Genomic DNA, 23,293 nt, shown 5'->3' with positions numbered 1-23,293 from the left:
AAGATGTGCAAGAATAGGCAATTCACAAAAGAAGAAATCTAAAAGAGAGCAAACACATGTCAAGGAATCTCACTGAGATTTAGAGAGATACAAACTAAACCAACTATGAGATACCTTCCTACCCAGACCGCTGGTTAAAAATTGAAAGCTTAGTGCCACAAAAATGTGGGGAAATGGGTACCCCTTTTAAACTGGTACCTATGCAATCTTCTAGAGGGAATTTGGCACTAAAGATCAAGAACATTTTTAAAATGTATTCTGTTTGCCCCAGCAAGTCCACTTCTAGGTGTGTGGCTTCAGGGCGCGGGCGGGAGGCCCCGCCGCCCCTGGGTTGAACCCTCCTCCCACACAGCCGGCAGGCGCCAACCGGGTGTGGTCCCCTTTTGGCATAAAACTAAATAAAGTTGTGTGTTTGCATATGCATCCCTGTGCATATGTGTAAATGCATAGGTGTGCGTACATGTGTGTATGTCTGTTCCATTTGCACGCGTGTGTGGGTGTGACCAAGAGCACATTAACTGTTAACACTGGTTATCTCTAGACAGTGGGATGACAGAGGTTCTTTCACTTTTTACTTCCTTTTTAAAGATGTTTTTAAATTTATTTTTTGATTACACTTGACGTACAATGTTATATTAGTTTCAGCTGCACAATCCATTGATTGGACATTTAAATAACTTACGAAGTCGTCACCCCAATACATCTAGCACCCATGGGGGGCACACATGGTTACTGCAATCGTATCGACTGTATCCCCGTGCCGTACTTCAATCCCCGGGACTGCCCTGGAACTGCCGGTTTGCACTTCTTAATGCCTTCACCTTTTTCACCCACTTCCCGACTCCCCTGCCCTCTGGCAGCCGTCCAGGGAAGTACAGAAAAGCAGGGTGAGGACACGCATTCCCCTGGGCCCTGCCCCACAGGGACCTTGCGGCTCTGCCTCGGCGCGTTAGCTCCCGGTTCTTCTCCGGGCCTGTCCGCCGGCACACACAGCTTTACCCCCGTTTTTCTCCACCTCACACTTCACTGCGAGCATTGCCCCGCTGTGGAAGGGCCTTCGCTAGTGGCAGGGTTACGGACTGTGTGATATTCTGTGGCTGTCTTGACTTTCTTAATAATTTTCTTATTGTCAGACATTTGGACTGTGTCCAACCTTCTACCATTACGACTAATAAATACCCCGGTAAGCATCTTCGTGCTTAACACTTTCTTGTCCTTAGGCCTTCAGACCCATCCCCAGCGGCGGTTGAGTTACGGGGCCAAAGGGAAGAACCACTCTGAGCCCCTGGCCGTTTTGACAAATATTTCCTCTGAAAGGACGGAGCCTGTCTCCACCACCACCGGCCACGCAGGAGCTGCCCTCGAGAGGTGGCTTTTCCATTCACAGACTCTGTTTCCTGCACGTTGTCCCCTCTCCGCTGCTTTAGTGGGCAGGGCAGGGTACTGAGGGTTCGGATCATGACGGGCTTCCTCTGACTTGGGGAAAAGCACTTGACTCCCTGGGCCTCTGTTTTCCTTCCCTAGTTGCTGCCTTTCTTCCCAAGTGGCTTACAGATGAAGTACCTGCCCCTGCTTTCCTGATGTCAGGTGTGCTTGGATGTTATTATTCTTTTTCTTCCCTAGGACAGTACCCAAACTTGTTCTCCAAGTTTCCTGTGGGGTCTGGCAGGAAGTGCTTTCTTGCTTTGGAAGGGGCGTGCCCTGGTGTCTTCCCCAGCACCAGAGCAATTGCAAAATACTGAGAGGAAGGTGCCCTGTCTTCCACTCCTCCGCGCTTCTCTCCAGGCCGTCCTCTGCCAGTAGAAAGAGCAGGGGCTTGCTGGCTGAGAGGCCATTCTGTTTTTCCGTGTCTTGCAAAGGAGTACAGAGAAGCTGCAAATGACCTTCCTTCTCGTTGGCCTTTCCAGAGACCAAAAAGGTTCTCGCTGGAGACTCAGAAAAACAGATCTAGAACCCCTGGACTGGTTCACTCATGCGTGCGTGCACGCATTCATCGGGTCACTTGACTTCCCTGGGCCTCCGTTTTCCTTCTCCGGTTCCTGCCTTCCTTCCCACATGGTTTAAAGATAAAGTACCTGACCCTGCTTTCCTGATGTCAGGTGTCCAGAACATTCATTAGTTATACATTTGACTGGGGTTGACAGAGGCCTCCTGCTTCCCACCGGGTGCCTGGCCTGGTGCGGCCTGAGAAATGCCAAGGAGGGGAAGAGCCCAGGACCCACGCTGAGGGCGGCAGGGCAGGACTATCCAGGCTTCTCGTGGCCCTTCGATCCAGTCCAAGCAGCCTCAGCTGATCAAAGGGCCACAAGAAGCCGGGATAGTCCTCGAGCCCTCGCCTTCCCCTCACCAGGCACCTGGTGTTCCTGGAACCTCTGCTTGGAAGACTTCTTCCCTCTGCCCTCTTTGCCAGGCTAACTTTTACTTATCCTTGGGTCCCAGTTTGGATCCACCTGCTCCCAGAAGCCTTCCAGGATTGCCCCATTCTGGATCGGGCTACCCGGTGTGTTTCTGAGGCAGCTCCTCCCTTTGTGTCTGGTCATGTGCTCAGTGGTCTTTGCCTCTTCTCTTGTAAATTTCCCCATCAGACAGTAGCCTCTTGAGGGCAGAGATGGTGAATATCTCACTGAGCCTTGTATGCATTCCATCTAAAGCAGTGCCCAGCGTATAATATGTGCTAATAAACGTTTGGGGGAACGTGCAGGGTGGAAGAGCAGCCGGTGGTGTGAAGTGTAAGCCTCTGAAGGGCACGGACCTCAAGCCTGCTGCAGGGCCCCAGTGGGGCTGGGATGGCAAGAGGAGACTCCCTGGAGCAAGTGGGATAGGGCTTGGCTTACAGAGCAAGCAGGAGTCAGGCGAGCAGAAGGAGGAAAGGCATCCGATGAAAGATGGCAGAAGCTTGACACGTGTGCGCGATGTGCTCGCTGGGCGGAGAGCTCGCTGGGCGGAGGGGTGGGACAGGGAGGTTGGTGGGAAAGGTGGGCAATGCAGGTTGTGGGCACAGCAGGGGCCGAGAGTGGCGGGGACATGCGGGAGAACAGTGAGAGATGAGGGAGACGGGGAATCCAGCGTCCACTGGCCAGAAAGTGGCTTGGCGCCAGCGCTGCGGGCTGCAGCAAGCCTGTGAGCAGTTCTGAGCGACGAAACGGCGGCGCTGAGGAGGCGTGTGAGGTGGGGCGGGAGCAGCTCTGTGCCGTCAGCCCGGGGACCTGGGCTCGAACCCCGACTCTGCCGCTTTCTAACTTTGCCAGGTGTCCTTTATTCAACCAACAGAGGAGGAGCTCCTTCGTGCCGGGCGCCGGTCTGAGCCCTGGGAGTTCAGCGACGGTCGCGGAGGACACAGGACTGTTTTCGCAGACCCTTCCTTTCCCGCAGCCATAAACCTGCAGTGAAGACACGCGGGGAACGGGAACGTGGATTGTGACCCATACAATTTTGTTCCCTGAAGTCTGTTTAAACAAAAAAAATGAACAAGTGCTGGCGAGGACGTGGAGAAAGGGGAACCCTAGTGCACTGCTGGTGGGAATGCAGACTGGTGCAGCCACTGGGGAAAGCAGTATGGAGATACCTCAAGAAATTAAAAATGGATTTGCCTTCTGACCCAGCAGTTCCACTTCTGGGAATATGTCTGAAGGAAGCCAAAACACTAATTCAAAAGAACATAAGCACCCCTATGTTCACTGTAGTGTTATTTACGGTCACCAAGATATGGAAGTAGCTCAAGTGTCCATCAGTAGATGAGTGGATAAAACAACTATGGGATATTTGCACAATGGAGTGCTACTTGGCCATAAAAAAGAAGAAAGTTTTACCCTTTGCGACAGCGTGGTTAGACCTGGAGAACATAATGCCAAGTGAAATAAGCCCGTCAGAGAAAGACAAATACCATATCATTTCACTCATATGTGGAATCTAATGCACAGACTGAACTAACAAGCAAAATTGAGACAGACCCATAGACAGAGAGCAGGATGACAGCGAAGTAGGGGGAGCCGAGGGGGTGGAGGGATGGAGCAGAAAGGAAAAAGGACCCATGGACATGGACCACAGTGGGGTGGTTGCCGGGGGGAGGGTGCGGAGAAAGGGGTATAATGGGATTGATGGCAATGAAAAAATACAATAAAAATTATTAAATTTTAAAAAACCCTTCATGAAGTTGACTGTCTAGTGGAAAAGGAAGCTACAAAAAGTAATTTTAACACAGTGCTAGCAAGTGTTCTGACTTTAAAAAAGGGTGACAAGCTTAGGTTGTCTGGTCTTTGTGAGCATCGGGGGGACGGGCTGTGGGGAGCTGCTGGTGGTGGCTGTGAGGTGACCGTGACGATAGCAGCGAAGTCTGAGATTCACAAAGTCCCTAGAGATGGTGTGGGAGGTGGACAGGGCAGGGAGAACATACAGGAAGATCATCTCTTGGTCCACATGGGACCTCAGTGGCCCTTCGAGAGTCTCTCAAGGGCCAGAGCGCCGAGGTGCCCTCCTCGAAGTGCTCAGTGCCTGCCTGCGGGTGCTAGGTGTGCCCTTTGCAAAGGTGGCCGAGGCCACAACGGTCTGCACTGTCAACCTCGGCCCCACAGGCTTTCAGGGACAAGGCCTAGCTCTCCCAGTGACTCCTGCCCCAGGCGAGGATGGCCTCCTTCCGACCTTAGGCCGCACCCTGGAGTTCCTTCCATAACTTCTCTGGGCGAGGCCTACCTGGGTATCAGGGAGTCAACCACCCGGGGGCCTTTCAGGAACTGATAACACTTACTTGTGGCCCAGACTGGATACAAACTCTCTCCTTCTCTTCTGTCTTCCTAGAGCCCTGTCCCCATCCAGTTACAAATCCGGGGGGGAGGGTAGTCACCTGGGGATGGAATGAAGGTGGCAGGCCAAGCCATCTGGGGCTGATGGTAAGGCTGTGGAGCGCAGAATTACGAGGGAATTGTATTTTTCTTCCTTCTATAGTTCTGTGTTTTTCAAGAGAATCACTTAAAATATACATTTTAATTGACAAGACATATAAATAAATGGGCTACAAATTACAATGGGAATTGTTTCCACAGAGTGAAGGCAAGATGCTGTCTCAGTACACGGCAGATGCTCAAAGTGTTGGGATGGGCAGCAGGGTGGGGTGACGGGTCTCTGCTTCCTCACCATCACCTGTGTGTTGGTGAAGTGTTCGTTGAGGATCTACCGAGCTCCTGGAGCCAGGGATCCAGGGCTGACGGGGCTCCCAGGCTGGAGGGGAGGCGGCAGGCACGGAGGTTGCTCCACGCCCCGTGGGGGGTGAGCTCGCCTGTGGGATTGAGGAAGACTGCCTGAGAAGGGAGTGATACTGGAGCTGGGTCGCAAAGGATGGGCAAGGGCTCGGTCAGACTGGGGAGGAACACAGGCATTCCAGGCACCCAGGTCCCCCGTCCTCTGCGCCTTCATTTGTTCACTCAGGCATCCCTCACATAGTGCTTCGCTGTGGCCCTAACTGGATCCAAATGTCCTCACGTCGCCTCTGTTTCTGGAGGACGTTTCCAGAGCACCTACGCCTGGCCAGGCCCTGACCTAGTGGCTGGAGACACAGAACGCTAACTCTGCCTTCCTCGCACTGCCGCTCAATGCACCGGACAGTAAGTAAACGGAAGCCGGAGCACCAAGGGTAACCGTGAGGGCGGAGCCACAGCAGGGTGGCAAAGACAGTGACGGTGGAGGCCTGTTGTGGCAGTGGTGGTTGGGACACAGGCTCCGGAGCGAATGTTGGGGGAGGAACGTTCCCGCAGAGGGAAGAGCAAAGGGCAACAGCTGGGAACCCAGCTGGGTGCATTTGAGGAGGAGCAAAAAGTTAAAATTAAAAAAGCCCCTGGAGATTTTTGGGTTTTGTATGAAATAAAAGTTTATTGTCTACCTTTTACACTCACGGTCCTGCTCAGGGCCCTGGAGGTTCTCCCTCGGGCGAACGGCGTGAACTGACCCCCACTTTAAAAGACAGCTTTGACCGTGGTCTTCGCATCTTTTTCCCCACAGGCACCCTTTAAAACACGTCTGAAAAACTTTAATCATAAATTCAAACTCGCCAATGTTGCAGTCTGTGGCTTGCTGTACATTCTGAATCGTTTTAAAATAGTTTTTCACCCGACCTTAGGGCTGCTGATTTAATTCCTTGGATTCCAAAAGAATGCCTGGCACAGCAGACCTCTGGGGCCACTGCAGTCAGCCAGACAGACTTGCTTTTTATCAGAAAACATCTGACTTTGACTTTTTAAATTCAAATAAGCGTGGGTCCCCATGACAACCTTTTCGTTTCTCAGCTCTGCCTGATCCGAGGTTGCAGGAGCAGGAGCCGAGGGCCCTCATTGCTACCTCAGCGGCGCGCATGCGCCGAGGACCCAGCCTTCGCCTCAACGTGCCCGCCCCCAGGCTGCCCCTCGTTGGGTGCGGGGAGTTTCATGGGGCGATGCCCCACAGAGGACCTGGGTGGGTGGAAGGTGTGCCTTTCCTGTGTGGAATGGGAGAAAGGCGGGATGGGCGGCCTCTGCTGCATGGGTGTCTGTGTACCCCGGGGATGTGGGCACAGGCAAACTGGGAGAGTTTTGTGAAATTTGCATCAATGCACCTACATTCCTAACATGGAGGATGGAGAGCAGGGGGACGAGGGAGGGGACCAGGAGACCCCCAGAGGCACTGAGACCGTCCTGTGAAATGGAGGTGGCCGTGGAGGCACTGGGAGTCGGTTTTGTTCAGGAAGCACGTGGCTGCCCCTGTGTCTGGTGCACTTCTTTGGAAAGGTGATTGCGCCCAGACCCCACGCAAAGTGCAAAGGTCGAGGAATTTAAGGCCCAATCCCACCACTAAGCAGTGGCCGGACCCTGACAAGTCCCCAGACCTCTGTGGGGCTTATTTGTCAGTAGGAAAGGTTCACCCAGACCTGCCCAGCTGTAAGCGATGTGTAAAGGTGGGCTGGAGAGGGGGCGGCTTTGGAAGGACCAGCACACCAAGCTCGGGGAATATGGTCCAGCCTCTGGAGGGTCCCAGAGAGGAGGGTGGAGAGGGGTGGGGACTCAGGGTCCTAACTTGACCGCCTGTCACTCCTGGCACTATCTGAGCTTCCCTTTGCCCACACATACCATTCAAGGGCATTTCCTCAGTAATGCTGCTCAATTATGATCTGAACGAGCCCAATTCATAGGTCAAAGGAGAGGCAGAAAGCAAAAGCAGCAGGCACCAGGAGCTCTGCCCCAGCCCTGCTTAACCTGTTCGTCCCTCACAGTACCTCTGGCCTCAGTTTCCCCTCTTGAGGTCCTTCTGTGTGCCAGGGCCGGGTGCTGAGGGTCTAACAGGGAGAGTTCAGACCACTAGGTACCCAAGGCCCAGCTGTGTGCAGAGCCTGCCTGCCCACGGGGGCTGCAGGTCTGGGAAGACACAGCTGCACACAGGCACAACCAGTCCAGGTTAAGAAAGAATTTTTACAAGATCACACTAGCAAACTGCCAGGCTGTGCACATAGCTTCTGAATAGGAGTGTGCTGGAGGGAGGGGCTAGATGGGGGTTTCAGGTGCGGGCAGAGTGCCCATTAGGCTGAGTTGGGAATCTGGGCTTGAATTTCTAGGGAGCGACCTTGGTCAAGGTCCTTGGCCTCTTTGAGCTTCTGGTTTCCCATTGATAAACAAGAACAATAATCTAGGCAAGGCAAGAGATCCATCTTAAAGGGCCTTTTCAACTTGGCTGGTTTCAGTTCCACTCTCCTAGGATTCAAGGCTGGGTGCTGCTCTCCATTGGGACTGAGATTTCTCAGGTCAGGAACTTCAGTTTCTATACCCCAATAGGGGTGGGCCTCCTGCCCCGTGGGTCCTTAGCCCCCTTATTGACTGACCCTCCCACACAACCTGAAGCTCAGGGCTCTAGAGGGGTGGGGAGACCAGATGTCTCTGATCAGTCTCACAAGTGTCCTGGTCTGAATGGCGAATGTGATGGTGTTTGCAGTACAGATTATAGGAGCCACCCACACCTTACCCTTGAAGACCCCGGGTGACTAGCATCCAGCCTTGTCCTGAATGGGGAAGGGAAATTGAGGGAGTAACTTGGGCGCTGACTCATGGGACAGTCATCCCTCAACACGTCTGGGGGCCCCGACACGCCCGTGTGCCCCGACCGCCAGTGAAAATTAAGCCTTTCCCAGAAATACCAGCTGCTACTGGCACATGCTGGCTTCTAACCCTGCTGTGAATATGAAGCCTAGCCCCTGTGATGGCAGACTCGAAAGTTAGAAAATTTTAGTTTAAGTAATAGCTAATAAGCTTAGTAATCAATGCATGTAAAAAGCTATTTTTCCAGGAACTAAAGATAGGACCCACCCTGACTCCAGGAGACCACAAACAGTTCCACCTTTGTGCCTCAGGAGGGCTGCGGACAGTATCTGGGCCATTGTCCCCAGGGCGAGATGGCCAACCCCGCCCAGGACACAGCTAACAACAACCACCGCCTAGGGCGAGGGTGCTGCAAGGTTTTTTTAAATCCAATTGACTTTTCCCTGAATTCCAAACCCCTTACCGACACTTTGTTCTCCTTATAAAAAGGACCATTTTAAAATGGAATTTAAGATGGCCTGTTAGGATACATAACCCGCCGTTTTCTCAGATCTCCGGCCTTCTGAGTGAAGCACCCACAGAGGTTCCATCGCTGTCTCTGCTGATTGGGTCTGAGTGGGTGACAGGCAGCAAGAACCCCGGCTTTTCTGGTCTCGCCTGTAACTTCCAGAACCAAATTTGATAATCATTCTTCCTCTTTCCTTGGGCAAGTTTCCTTAGGCTTTAGAGATTAAATGAAATCCTAAATTAAAATTTTCAGTAGATTACCTCTAGGACAAAAGGCCAAAGCAGTGGAAAAGAGTGCCCAGGGATGTGGGTGATGGGTTCTGCCCCAGCTCCAGCCCCTTGCTGGGTGACTTCAGAGGAATCCCTTGCTCCCTGGGCCTCAGTTTCCTTTTCCGTGTAAGACCATTGGCCTGGGGGCTCAAAAGGGACCGTAAATTCTGTTTTCACCGGGGTTCGTGCCTCGGGGTCAGGTTCTCCTCAGGCCTGTGCTGATGGCCCGAGGCCAGGATCCAAGGGCAGGGGTAGTTTTGATTGTCCCTCATTTTCTGAAAGTGACGTCTGCCTGGAGACATTGGCCTCCTATCTGTGCCTCAGCGTATGACTGACTCCAGGCCTTCCCAGCCACCTGACTTCTAGAAAGGGAGCGCGTGACCCAGACCACTGCAGGCTGTGACTTGCAGTGTTACTTCCTCATGGCTGTGACCCCAGCTGGACCCCCCTCCCCCACAGCCCTGGGGGCGGGGGGAGAGTCCAGAGAGGCTGGGTTTGTCCTGAGGTGGGTGCGCACTGGCAACATCTCCTCTAGGCGCCTTTAGGTGAGGCCTTGCTTAAGGGCACTGGAAGTCGCCCCCTCCCCTTTTTATAATTCTCAGGAGAACTGTATGAAGCCCTAGAGGAAAGAGGGTTTTTCTCTTCCCTCTGTGCTTTTTCACATTCCGCTCTCAATTGCTGACAGTGAACAAACACGTTTACTGCTTTGTCAGTGGGGCGGGCAGCCCGTTATCATTTGTTAACGCCATTCCTGAAGCCTCAGCAGCCACACTCTGCTCATCTCAGGACTCTTTCCGAGGAGCCCAGTGCTGGGGGGTGGAAAGAACGTGGGCTTCCGAGTCAGACAGGCCCGTGCTGAGAGCGTGGCCCTGCCACTACCCAGCTGCAAGCCCTGGCGGGGTCGCCTCGCTTCTCTGAGCCCCAGGTTCCTCATGGAGTGAAAGCAGCAAGTCAGCCTTCCTGTGCATTGAACATGTGCCAGTCACTGTCCCAGTCACATTACATGTATTAGCTAACTTAACTCCCGTAGCAGCTCCCGAAGAAAGGTGCGAGTATTAGTCCCGTTTCAGGAGGAAGACTTAAGGCACAGAGAGTGGACCTGTGGTGCCCAGCTCACTCAGCTGGTCCGAGGTGGGGCTGGGGATGAGCCCAGCCCGGGGTCATCCGGGGTCATCCGGGGTCCAGCCTCAAGGCCTGGGGGCGTCTGCTCTGCTCACACTCAGCTCCTGGGCCAGGGAAGTTTCTTTTTTTTCTTTCCTTTTCTTTTTTTTTTTTTTTAAATGAAGATTTTATTTACTCTTAGAGAGAGGGGAAGGGAAGGAGAGAGAGAGAGAAACATCCATGTGTGGTTGCCTTTCATGCGCCCCCTACATGTACCCAGGCATGTGCCCTGAATGGGAATCGAACCAGTGACACTTTGATTCCCAGGCAAGTGCTCAGGGAAGTTTTAATGGGATGGAGTGTGCAGAGGGCTCAGAGCCCAGCACACGGCAGGATCAAGGTGGCTCAGGTAAAGGCCCAGCGGCACTGGGAACCTTTACCACCCAGGGAGCCCTGGGCTTCCCAGCCACCGAGTAAGTCACTGTGGGGTTCAGAGCTGGATGGAGCCTGGACAGCCTGCACCCCGGGCTCTGCCGTCCCACTGGTGGTGGGGCCAGCACAGCCGGAGAGGAGCGGTGCTTTGCCCCGGGTTCTGCTGCTCAGCTGTGGTGAATGGTAAACGGGAACGGGCCTCCAGACTCCCACCGAGGTGCTTTCTGTGGGCCACAACCTCGCAGGCCAGGGAAATAGCCTTGGGGAAGCAGGGGCAGTCGACTCGGGATGCTGTCAGACAATCTCAGCACCTGCTGGCTGCGCTGGGGCTGCGGGATCATCTGTGAGTTGTGGGCAGACCAGAGGAGGAAAGAGCCTGAGACCATAGCCCGCAGAGCAAGCTTGCCAGCAGCTGCTGTGGGAGGGTTAGTGGCAGTGGCTGGGATCTCTCCTCCCCAGCATTGCTATCACTGTCACCCTAGCCTCTGCAGGCCCCCTAGCCCTGTGGGCCACCAGCATGGGGGAGAGGTAACCATGGTGATGGGGGAGATTGTGGCTATAGATACTAGGAGAACTCAAAATTGTGGAGCAGATAGAGGCCCACTGGGGGGCGGGGGTTGCGGATTGCAGCACAACTGTCCCCTGGGAAATGCAGGCTGTGGGCAGTTTCCCCGATTTCTTCACCCACTTGAGGGAACTCCCTTCTCCCGCTCTTAGAGGGAAGCAAAGAGCCCTCCCTAACTGTCAGCGATGGCATCTCCCTGCTCACAGTTCAGTCTGTGCAGTGCTAACACGCTCAGGGGCCTATGCTGGGCGTCTCCCCAGCCCGATGTCCTCCTGTTCTCACAGGGCCCGGTCACGAAGGGCGTTACCCCCCGCATTTTCCGGAGGGTTCTGAGGCCAGGCCGGGAGCTCACAGCTGGTACAGCAGGAGGCAGGCCTGGGGTCTGGAGCCTGGCATCTCTTTCTCTAGACGTTTTAGGGCATGGACTGTTTAGGCATTTAAAAAATGTTTTTAAGAAAAATATTTTAAAAACATTTTTTAAATATAAAATGGCTTGATTGCACATGCCATACAACTTACACACGTACGGTATATACTTCACTGGCGTTTAGTACGCGCACGGGTTCTGACCCATCACCACGATCGACTTACGAACGCTTCCCAGCGTCAGCCCCCTAAAGAGGCCCGCACTCCTTGGCTGTCTTCCCCGATCCTCCCATCCCCTTCAGCCTCTGGCAGCCGCTCACCTCTCTGGATTCGCCCCTGCTGGGCATTTCGAATAAATGGAACCACACAATAAATGGCCTTTTAAAACTGACTTCTCTCGCTCAGCACGTTTCACAAGTTCACCTGCGTTGTGGCACGTGTCTGTATCCCCGCCCTTTTTACTGGTGAATAATACTGTGTTGCGTGAAAACGCCATGTTTAGTTCATTCATTCATCAGGTAATGGCCACTGGAGTTGTGTCTACTTTTGGGCGACTGTGAGTATTGCTGCTGGGACTATTCCTGTGCGAGCCTTTGTGAACGAGCATGTTTTCGGTTCCCACGGTGGACAGCTAGGATGAGGCGGTAACTCTACGTTTAATTTCTGAGGAATGCCAGCCTGATTCCCACAGCGGCTGCCCCATTTTGCATTCCCCCAGCAGTGGACGAGGGTTCCCATTTCTCCACATCCTCACCCACACTTGTTATTATCTGTCTTTTTAGAGGCAGCCATTCCTGTGAGCGTGAAGGGGTCTCTCGTTGTGGTCTGGATTTCCCTTCCCCTGGTGACTAGTGACGTGGAGCCTCTCTTTTGACAATGAATGGTATTGGCCACTTTATAAAGGTTTAACCTTCTTTATGTTTTAAAATGGGAGATGGCTTTACATGGTTTCTAAATGAATTTTAAAGCAGGTTTAGCAAAAAGTTTCCTTCTACCCACCCCGAATCCTTCCAGAGATATTCTATGCAAACGTGATAAAATATTCTTTTTCTTTCAACACAAATGGAGCATATTAACTTCTCTGCACTCTGAGATTCCGCTTGATATTGTCACATCTCAACATTGCATTCCTGCCACGAAAGCCTCGGTGGGCCCAATGTGTCTGCAGCGTCACAGCCCTTAAATGTACTTCTGGGGAAAGTCGGGCCCTTCTGGCACCAGACCCCTGGAGGCCTGGTCTCTGGGGCGGGGCTTTGCTTGTTTGTTGTTTTAATGAACAGACTTTGTTTTTCAGAGGAGTTGCAGTTTTACAGAAAATTGAGCAGGTGATACGGTTCCCACGTGCCCCTTCCCTCCCCTCCCGTTTCCCCATCATCACCAGTCTGCATCAGTGTGGTACCCTTGTTACAATTAAGGGACCAGTATCGATACTGTTATTAATCAAAGTGCACGGTTTCCATTAGGGCTTATTCTTTGCATGGTGGTGTTGACAAATGCGTCATGTTGTGGGGGAGGAAGAAACTTCCCTGTACTGTCAAGTTTTTTTGTTTTTTTTTTTTTGGCGGGGGGGCTGCTGGTCTAATAATCAAATAGATATGAGACTGGTCAGCAAGAGAAAATAACCAAATTTAATTACATCTGTACACATGGGAAGCCTGCGGACACGAGCAGGTCAGACACGGAAAGTTAAAATAGGATACTTGTGACATTCTGAGTTAAGGGTGAGGTAAGGCACCTTGGGACTTCCGAGGGGAAGGTCACTGAAGGATGATAAGGACAGCAGATGTCCAGTAATTAAATGTTTGCCCTGCCCTATAGGCGGGTCACAGAAAGTTTTTTCTGGTGATAACACTTATTATGGGTAAGACCCGCAATTTAAATTCTTTAAGGGAGAGGTAAAGTCTCTCCTGGGCCCACAAGGTCTCAATTGCCATTGGTTCAAAATAATCCACACGCCAATGTAGCACGTCTTTGTGCTGCTTTGCTACTTTGTGCTACTTCAGAACAGAGGAGGCCTGTTCCGAACCCCTTCAAGGTCCTAGACCCAGCATCGCGATATCACACAGAATAGTTTCACTCCCTAAAAATCCCTTGTGCTACGCAACCCTCTATCCCTCCCTGACCCACTGGCTACCGCTGGTCTTTTTACTCTTTCTCCAGTTTTGTGTGACTTGACTGGGTTTTGTCTGCTCTGTTCACTGCATGCTCCCAGCTCCAGGGAGAGGCTGGGGTGCACTCAAAGGTGGGGGCAGGCATCCTTCAAGAACTGTCAAAGGACAAAACTAATACAATTTAGTAATGAATTTAAAGACCTTTATGCAAGGGAAACAATTCATGGATTAGGGGTGTCCAGGGCCTCGCAAGCTGTGGTCACTCTTCCTGAGGGATTCTGGGCAAGGGCGAGTTTTATAGAACATTAGAAGAGGCACCGACGAGGACGTAATTGCCCATGATGCCGGGTTGCCTTATGAGGCTAGTGAGCCCTGTTTTCCGGGACAAGGCCAGCTGGCTGAGGCTGAGCCGGAGTGGCTGGTGTGCATTAGATCTCCTTGGCGGGTGCTCCCCACATGGGCAGGCCGGCTCGGGTTCGATCTGTGACGTGATTGGGACTGCCGGGATGGCCTCTGTTCTGTGGGTCCCGCCCAACGGATGCCCATAAACATGATCGGAACTGACCTTGTTGTGCCCTTGGGAGCCCCTGAAGAAGTCAGGTACTGCCTGGGTCCCCTTGGTAAAGAATTTGGGCCTCACATTTAAGTGTCATGAGGAAGATACCTTTGTAACCCTCAGTGGAGGGGGAGATAGCTAAGACACCATCAGTCATTGTCGCCTCTCAGAAACAGAGGGAGTTCATGCATCTGAATCTCCACTCAGATTGTGACCTCCTAGGGACAAAAGACAGCTGTGCCATCCCACACTTGGTGCCTGGCCCAGGGTTAGTGATGAACGTGGTTGGATTGAGTTGAGGTTGTGTGGGCAAATTTGACCTTGCAACAGGCTTATGCCTCCCAGGTCACAATGATTTCTTCTTTAACAGGGGACCCCCCTCCCTGGAAATGGGGGAGGGGTTTAACTGCACATGCATGTGTTGCCCTGGCAACCAGCCCTACACACTCTGGTAGCCAAGGGATTCTGAGGGAGCATTGAAAAAGAAACGGGTGGAAACACACTTCTTTTTTAATTGCACCTCCTTCCCAGTGCCGGGGTGGAGGTCCTGGGCCCTGGGCACTGGGGACAGTAAAGGAGAGGGGAGGAGGCTCTGGACTGTCAGCTGCAGGCCCTGGGTCCCTCCCCTGCTCCTGAGCCTGTCAGACGAGCGCAGGCTTGTCAGCAGCTTCTGCCCACCCACTTCCAGCGTGGGCCTGTCAGCCTGAAGTATTAGTTCCAGGGGTTTAATAGAGGGGGAGTAGCAAATGGGACCAAAGTGCATGTGCCTTCTTCAGTGGTATCTGTGTGGTAGTGTCATACTCTGGACTTCCCCCTCCACCCTTTACCACTGTTACAAATACAAGATTCCTTTCCTTTCCACCAAACTCTGCCTCCGGATTTTTTGCCTGCTGGCGGTGAGTGCTGGTTGGTTCGGTAACACTTCCGTGGGCAGAGCTCTTGTTATTTGGCTTCATAGGGTATCACAATCTTGATGATGTTTCAGTGGCCCAAGGGTCTTAGTCCACCTGGCTGGGTAAGAAGTTGAATGTTTTCAGAGCCCAGAGTGGATGAGACTCATGAGCAAACTCGCTAGTCTAATGCATGAGCCACAGCAATAGTCTTTTAAAAAATTACACATGTATTTTTAATGGCTTTAATTAAGACAGAACCTACATTTTTAAAAATGACTATTTTATACAAATAATACAAATCAAAGTAAACAACTTTTTGGATTCTAGAGGAAGGTTAAATAATGTCAAATTGAGATTTAAAAACAACAGAAGTAAATGCATCCCTAATTTTCTTACTGTAAGTACACTTTCAACAGTAGCAATCATTAACCTTTATTTTCTGTCCATTATTCTGCACCTCAGGTCTGAATCTGTGCCTAATCTCCCTCTGGTCCCCTGAGCAGCACCGGAAGGCATCTGTTACACTTCCTGTTTTGACACATGGTGAGTGTGAGTGGTAGAGAAATTAAATAACTTGTTTGAAGTCTTTTAACCAATAACGGTGTAGTTAGGATTCATGGTAAGTTCTCAAATCAAAATTGTAGGGAAAAGATTATTTGTACTTAGCACTCGTCCTAAGGAAAAGGTTTATCCGATATCACCGCACTTACAGTCTGAATGCAGGTACTGCTCTCAAGGGCCCTTTCAGACATGCAAAAGCGTGCGTGCACACATGGCTTACCAGGTTGGGGGCAGAGGTGGAGATGAGAGTGGGGAGGAAGCGACATAAGGTCCTTATGAATACGTAGTCTGGGAGACCCTTAGAGAGCAGGTGGATGTTAACACCTGGACTCTATTCCTCCATCTTGACCGAAAGCCCACAGCAAGTCTTCCCCGTGCGGAATAGCCCTGTTGCAGGGACAAAATGATATGCCCAGCCAAGAGCCGTTCTCCCGCTGCGATCAAAGCATGTAGGGCCTAAACATAAACTGTGGTTGTCTGAAGGCATCAGACTGTGGTGGCTGTGGTGCATCTTCATAGTTGGCATGTGCCCGCCTTGGGCATCACGGTGACTGTCCCAGCCAGGGCACCCCTGGGTAATTCTGGGCATTCTCAATGGAGACAGTGTGGCATAGACATTGGCCCCAAGTCTTGGGCTAGAACTCTGGTTCTGCCAGGATCAGAAATATCCTTGGCAAGTCAGCCTCCTTGACACTCAGTGTCTTTGTCTGTAGAATGGGCATAATCAATCCTTGCTTTAAAGATTTGAGGTCATGTATATGGAGTGAACTGTAGAGAGCCTGGCATACGAAGGGCAGTCTGTTAATGTCAATTGTTATTGTTGTCATTATATAATGGCAATTTGCCTTTTTGATTCTTCTGTCGGTCCCTCCCCTAAATTTCTTTTTTTTTTTAAGATTTTGTTTATTTTTTTTAGAGAGAGGGGAAGGGAGGGAGGGAGAGAGGGAGAGAAACATCAATGTGTGGTTGCCTCTTGCATGACCCTTACTGGGGACCTGGCCTGCAACCCAGGCATGTGCCCTCACTGGGAATTGAACTGGCGACCCCTTGGTTTGCAGGCTGTTACTCAATGCACTGAGCCACAAGAGCCAGGGCCCTCCTCTAAATTTCAAGCTCCTAAGGGAACTTTGCTTTTTAGAGATATGTTAATGTGGTTAATTTGCTTATGACCCAGTTCTTGCTTTCCTTTCAGGCTCAGGAAATAGTTGGTCCAAAATCATCTTTGTTATTTTTCGCCCTCTAAGCTTGGACAAGGGCTTGAGGGTGATCTAACTGTCAGAGGAATAAAAAGATGCCTGCAGCTAGTGGGAGCAGGGAGGCTTCCCAGAAGATGAAATGCAGCTGGACCTTGAAATGGGGGCAGGGGGTTGATAGATGCAAGGAATTGAGTGAAGAAATAAAATGGAGTCACTATAGTCAAGCTGCTAAATTATTAAAATCACATCACCAAGCCATTATTATATGAAATGTTAAAGGGACTTATCTAAGAAAAGGAAGATAAAAAATATGAACAGTAAAATGACAACAAACTCACAACTATCAACAAATGAATCTAAAAAAATAAAAGAAAGAAAAACAATGAAGATAAAAACTAAGCAAACAACTAGAACAGGAACAGAATCAGAGAAATGGATGTCACATGGAGGGTTATCAGTGGGGAGGGGGAAGGGAGGAATAGTGGGGAAAACATGTAGGGAAAAGAAGCATAATTAGTAGGCATTAAATAGACAGGGAGAGGTCAAAAATGGTATAGGAAACAGAGAACTCAAAGAACTTATATGTATGACCCATGGACATAAAGTAGGTGGGGGGAATGCTGGAGGGTTGCGGGGGTGGATGGGGATAAAGGGGGAAAAATTGGGAAAACTGCAATAGCATAATCAATAAAATATACAAAAAAAAAACCCCTATTAAAATCAACTAAGTTGAGTCTTGAGAAAACAATTCTATTCTTATTTTATCTAGCCTGTGAGCTTAAACTTTTGAACTTTCCAGTCCTGTGTCAATCCCTGGATAAACATCCAACCTCCAGATAACCTTCCGATTGCCCCTGAAGGACTAGAGGAGGAATGTGCACAGATCCAGACCACTTGCCATCCCTTACTGGACCACCGGTAATCTAGAGGACTGGGTGGAGAGGCCTGGAACCCCAGAGGGCTAGTTCCGTTTCCAGTTCTGCTATTCACTGGCCGTGTGACTGGTTAAGTCACTTCTCTTTGGGTTTACTGAAGTTTTGCTCTGACCTGCAAAGATGGATGGTGGAAGTCTGAGAGCCTCCTGGAACCAGTGCGAAACGTCTTCTCTGAGCATGTTTTGGCAATCCTCAGCAGATTCTCAAAAGCGTCTGACCTCATGGTTGCAGATCTCCCAGTGACTCAGCAGCAACCCCTACCCCACCCCACATGGGCTCTGCTGATTCACAGCTCCCCACAGAGCCCCTGATTGGCCCGGCCAGGCACAGTCCACTATGACTGCCCTTGCAGTAGAGCTCTGAGGCCCGGCCACAGCCTGGGAGCTGGCCGGCCTCCAGAATAGACTGGCTGCCTGGGATGTGCTCCTCCCCAGCCCAGAGGGCGGCAGGGCCTCAGGATCCAAATGGGCCAGTGGTCAAGGACCCCAGAGGGAACTGTGGGCTTGGTGGGCACCCCGGCTTCCCCGGACCAGGCCCCTTGCGTTTGTGTGGCCTTGCCAATCAGCCTGGGTTTTTCAATTCAGGGTCCTCAGCTCCTAGTACAGTGCTTGGTATATACTAGGTGCTCAATTAATGTACTGCTAAAACATTGACAAAACAGCTACTTGAGAAGCAGGTACTTTGGGACAGAGAAGTTAAGCTAATACATTGGGAGGACGGGAATTCCTGAGAGCCGGTTCCGGTACCAGTTCTGTTACTTACTGACTGTGTGACTGGTTAAGTCACCTCCCCTCTTTGGGTTGACTAAAGAGAAGTAAAGCAAAGGGGAGTGATGTAAAGCAGCAAACAGAGAACGGTGGGGACGGTGAGGAAGGAGCCTCTGCCATCTCCTAAAGCAGAGGAAAGGCTTCTGCTGGGAGCATCATTTTCAGTGGGTTTGAGGTTGAATAAAAGTTCAGCAGGGAAAGAGGTGGGGAAGGGAGTGAATTTGAGGCAGGAAAGGGAGGTATTTGTGGGCCTCTAGATGTGAAACCTCATAGCTTTCTTAGGCGACAATAGTGGACGTGCCATGGTGAGGCTGGAACCTCGGGACTGAGGGCAAAGCTGGGAGTTTGGGGGAACAGAGACTGTTCTCCCCAGGCCTCGCATTCAGAAAAGAAATGTGGGAGAAGTGGGGGGACAACTGAGAGCAGGGAGAGTGAGTGGTGCAGCGCCCTGCCACATCTCCCTCCGGTCCCCGGGAACTCACTTCCCTGCTGCCAGGAGGGGCGCCTGCTGGGGCTCACAGCTGTGCACCTGACCTAGGCTGGGCTGCCATGATGAGACACCGCTGACTGCATGCCTGAAACATCTACTTTCTCACAGTTCTGGATGTTTCTGCTGATTTGGTTCCTGGTTTGCAGACAACTTCTTGATATATCTTCAATAGAGGATGTGCCAATTTGAGGGATATGGCCTTTCCTCAAATTGTGCAGGTTGGGAGAGCGAGGGAGTGGGAGAGAGCAACTCTGGTGTCTCTTCTTGTAAAGACACTAATCCTATAGGATCAGAACCCCACCTGTATGACGTTTAGCCAAAATTATGTCCTTAGAGATCCCATCTCCAAATGCAGTCACGCTGAGGATTAGGACTTCAACATTTGAATTTGGCTGGGGGCGGCGGGGGGTGGGGTGGTACGCAAACATTCAGTCCCTAACAGCTCCTCTTCAGCACTGGCCCGGAGCCAAAGGGAGCACCTGGCCCAAAGTTACACCCCTCCCCTGGTACTGAGGTGTAAAGGCCATTCCCCTTGCTTCATTTGAGGGCAACTCCGCAGGGCCATCCCAGCCACGTGGGCTGGGCCCAGGCCTCTGCTGGAACTTGGCCGTTCAGTTTCCTCCTCTGCCTATCTCGCTGCCCTCACTGCCTCATGCGTGTGATCCCGAGCGCGTGCCCTAGTAAGCACCCCCCCCCACATGTCAGCCTCAGAGCTGTTTCCCAGAGAACCCCAGCCAGCACGGAGGGCAAATGTACGTCCATCCAAGAGCCAACCTTGACTGGTTGGTAAAAGCAGCGGGAGCACAGGCGTACCTTTTTTATTGCGCTCCACAGGTGTTGCATTTTTTTTTGCAAACTGAAGGCAAGACCCCCACCAACAAAAAGATTACAACTCACTTAATTGTGATACTCGCTTTATTATGGTGGTCTGGAACAGAACCTGCAATATCTCTGAGGTCTGCCCGTACTGAGTTGAGAAGGCTTCGAGGTCAAGTTCTAGTAGTGATGTCTGCCATGGGTGAGGAAGTGGGCACGGGGGCTTGAGTGCTGGGTACCTGACATCCTGCAGAGCGGAGCTGTGTCACTGACGCCAAATGGGGGTGGGGGGGTGGTGTTGTAGGAAGGAGGAGCAGATCCAGCTTCAGACTGGAGGGAGCGAGAAGGACTTTCCATGTAAGAATTTACTAGCTGCTTTCAAAAAGCCATTCGGTGGCGTGGTAGACTGGGCTAGGGTTGGTCTGGAGGGACAGCAGTAGATATGGAGGGTGTGGGTGACCATTTCAAGGAGTATGACAGTGAAGAGAAGGTTGGAGAAAGCTCACTAGTTTAAGCAAAAGTCAGGGGTGAGAAAAGATTTCTTTAGAGATGGGAGAGCAGTGGGTATATTTCTCATCTGGGGGGGAAGAGTCAGAGGCAAGGGGGGGCGCAGTTGATGGAGCAAAGTACCAGAGGAATGATAGTAAAAATATTTAACAACTGGTACAGCATGGGCAATGAACAAAAGGAATGGACAGAATAGCAGTTCTGGCTAGAGGTCTCAGGCACTGATTGGCAAAAGGCATAGGAGGGTTTAGCAGCTAAAATTCAGCCTCACAAGGAGAAGAAAAGGCACTTCCTCCTCAGAGACAGAAGGGAAGAGGTCAAATAGGGAATGAGCGTGATGTAGGTAAAGGTGAGGTCGGGGCTTGAGCATTATTGAGAAGATCTGAAATGTTTGGTTTGAGTTATGTATGAAAGTTAAGGTTGCTGTAGAGTGAGCTTAAATAAGATATGGGTGTGTTCACATAAAGTCTGGAGGTGGAGCATGTGGAGCATCTAGAGCAGATATAATCCTCAGGGATCCAGGCTCTTGCCTTATTTCTCTGTCATCCTTAACTAGGCTTTTACCTCATGGTCCAGTGTGGATGCTTGAGCTCCTGCCATTAGTCTTCAACCCAAGCAACATAAAGAAGAAAAAATTTGTAGGAAGGACTGAGCTTTAGCTGGTACAGATCAGTAGAGTTACATCAGTGGTAAAATAATTGAAATACTTCTATACCAGCTGGTAAATAGCAGCTGACTCACGGATGCGCATCCCCTGGGACTACCCACCTCTCCAAGACAAAAACCTGGCCCAGTTGCGACCTTCCAGAACGTTCCTTCAGCACTATGGCTAGTGTCTTGGCTGTACTATTTGTGAAATACATGCACTGGATGTGTCTCTTCCTTTTTAAGAACAGTACCTAGATCACAAAACTGGAACTTATTCTTTTATCTCGTTGGCCAGAATGAAGTCCTGTGGGTGCAAGGGAGGTTGGGAAATGTAGTATTTATTCTGAGTGGCCATGTGCCCCAGCCAGAAACAGAGGGTTTGATTACTAACTGTCAAGATCAAAGAAAAAGAGGTGAATGATACTAGGAGACAACAGCAGACTAAGCCACATGGGAGGGTTACGTAGGTGCTGAGTAGCACAGAGGGCTTGGTTAGACTGGGTGGCATGGTTGCTTCTCCAGCAGCCCAGGGCTGGAGGAGATAGAAAAAAAGAAATCAGAGGCTGGGAACTGACTGGTTGGGTGACTGAAGTTTATGGGGAGAGGGCCTCTTAAGGGGCCAGACTTAATTGAGTGGTTGCCTGAGGGGTCCAGACTAGGCAGAAAGGCAAATACAGACAGGGGAGCCCAGAGGCCAGAGGTCTTGATGAAGAAGATACTGAGGGAGAGGAGCCTGAGCTTGTTGCTTGGGGATAGGGAGTTGCCTCTCCAGGGCAGGATGAAGTCCCGGGGTGGGAGAGCCAGAGTTGGAGGAGCCAGAGAGGAGCTTTGGTGCCAAGCGGGTAGTCTGGGCTTTCACAGTGCATGCCTCTGTTACATCAGGTGTCTTGGCCAAGGGCGTTTTCAGTTGTAGAAACAGTAACGAATGGAAGCCCTCTGGAGTCAACAAGGGAATTATTAAGAGGAGCTGGCAGGTGGAGGTTTTAAGAGATGTCAGACACTAGAAGTGGGGCCTCGTGAGGAACTGGGACACAGACCTGAAAAGCCATCAGGAACTCTGCCGACCTCCAGTATGGCTCATATTTCTGAGGAAAAATTGTCTTTTCAGTTCCCTGAAAACTTGAGCCCACAGGAGAAAACAAAGGGGATGTTCTTTTCTTTTGTAAATTTTCCTGTATTTTCTTTAAAAAGTACAAAGTAACATGGGCATTGTCATGAGTGAAATAGGCAAAGACAAGTTGACTCAAAGTCAGCGGACTCTGTCCCCACCTCCATTGCTCTGTTCCTCTTCTCATTGAATATCTAGTACCCTCTGAGGGACCCGGGAGGAGGGCCGTGGCCCCCAAAGCGCCTGCTGCTTCTGCTTCATGCTCCAAAGCTGCTTGAGTATCATTGTTTTGTCCAGGCTGGTTTTCTTAGCCCATCATTGCTCACCATTTGGGATAGTTCCAGTTTCCACTGGTATAAAGGGCTCTTCTGTGAAGTCGTTGGAGAAAGTAATTCTTAGCTGTGGATTATTTCCTTGGAGGGTATATAACTAGGAATAGTATGTCAGAATCAAAGGGTCCACATAGCTTCGTGACTCTTGTTGCTTATGCACAGATGCTTAGGAAGGTATTTTAAGGGGACTTAAGCACCTACTGACTTGGTTAAAAGTTATAATAACCCCCTTACTGCGTGTGTGTATATATATATACACACACACACACATTCTATATCTATGCGACATATATATATTCTGTCTGGAAAAAGTCCAACCATTGTTAACATAATGAGAACGGTTTACATGACATCCATGTAACCAGCCAGCCAAGGAGAGTGGACTGGGATGCACATGTGAACAATGATGACTTCACTGTACTAGTCAGTGGGGGCAGTAGATGCTGTTGGGTGAGCATGTGTACTGTGTGGCCATCACATTCAAAATGACTGAGCAAGTAGAGCAATGAATCTGCATCAAATTTTGCGTTAAGCTTGAACAGTCCTCTGTGGAAACTAATTGGATGATGCAGAAGGCCGCAGCTACGGGAAACGGGTGATTGGCAGCTTCAACAGGACAATGCGCCTGCTCACACATCACGTCTGGTGCAGAGTTTTTTGAAAAACATAAAATCACCCAGGTGACTCAGGCCCGCTACAGCCCAGATGTAGTGCCCTGTGACTTCTGGCTTTTCCCAAAACTAAAATCACCTTTGAAAGGGAAGAGATTTCAGAACGTTGATGAGATTCAGGAAAGTATGATGGGGCAGCTGATGGCGATGGGGAGAACTGTGTGAGTTCCCAAAGTGCTTACTTTGAAGGGGACTGAATATCATTCTCCTATGTATAATGATTCTTGTATCTTTGTCAATAAATGTCTTTATTTGGCATTACATGTCTGGATACTTTTGGAACAGAACTTGTACATGTTGCTTTTCTATTCTTTATTAAAATTCTGCTCTTAGAGGAAGGAGGTGGATGAAGGAACATGTAACTGTTGTGTTCCAGGTGTGTGAATGAGAGGCAGCAAAAGTTCATCTCA

Source organism: Desmodus rotundus, chromosome 4 (genome assembly GCF_022682495.2).
Source record: "Desmodus rotundus isolate HL8 chromosome 4, HLdesRot8A.1, whole genome shotgun sequence".
NCBI lineage: Eukaryota > Metazoa > Chordata > Mammalia > Chiroptera > Phyllostomidae > Desmodus > Desmodus rotundus.
This window is presented reverse-complemented; position numbering follows the sequence as displayed.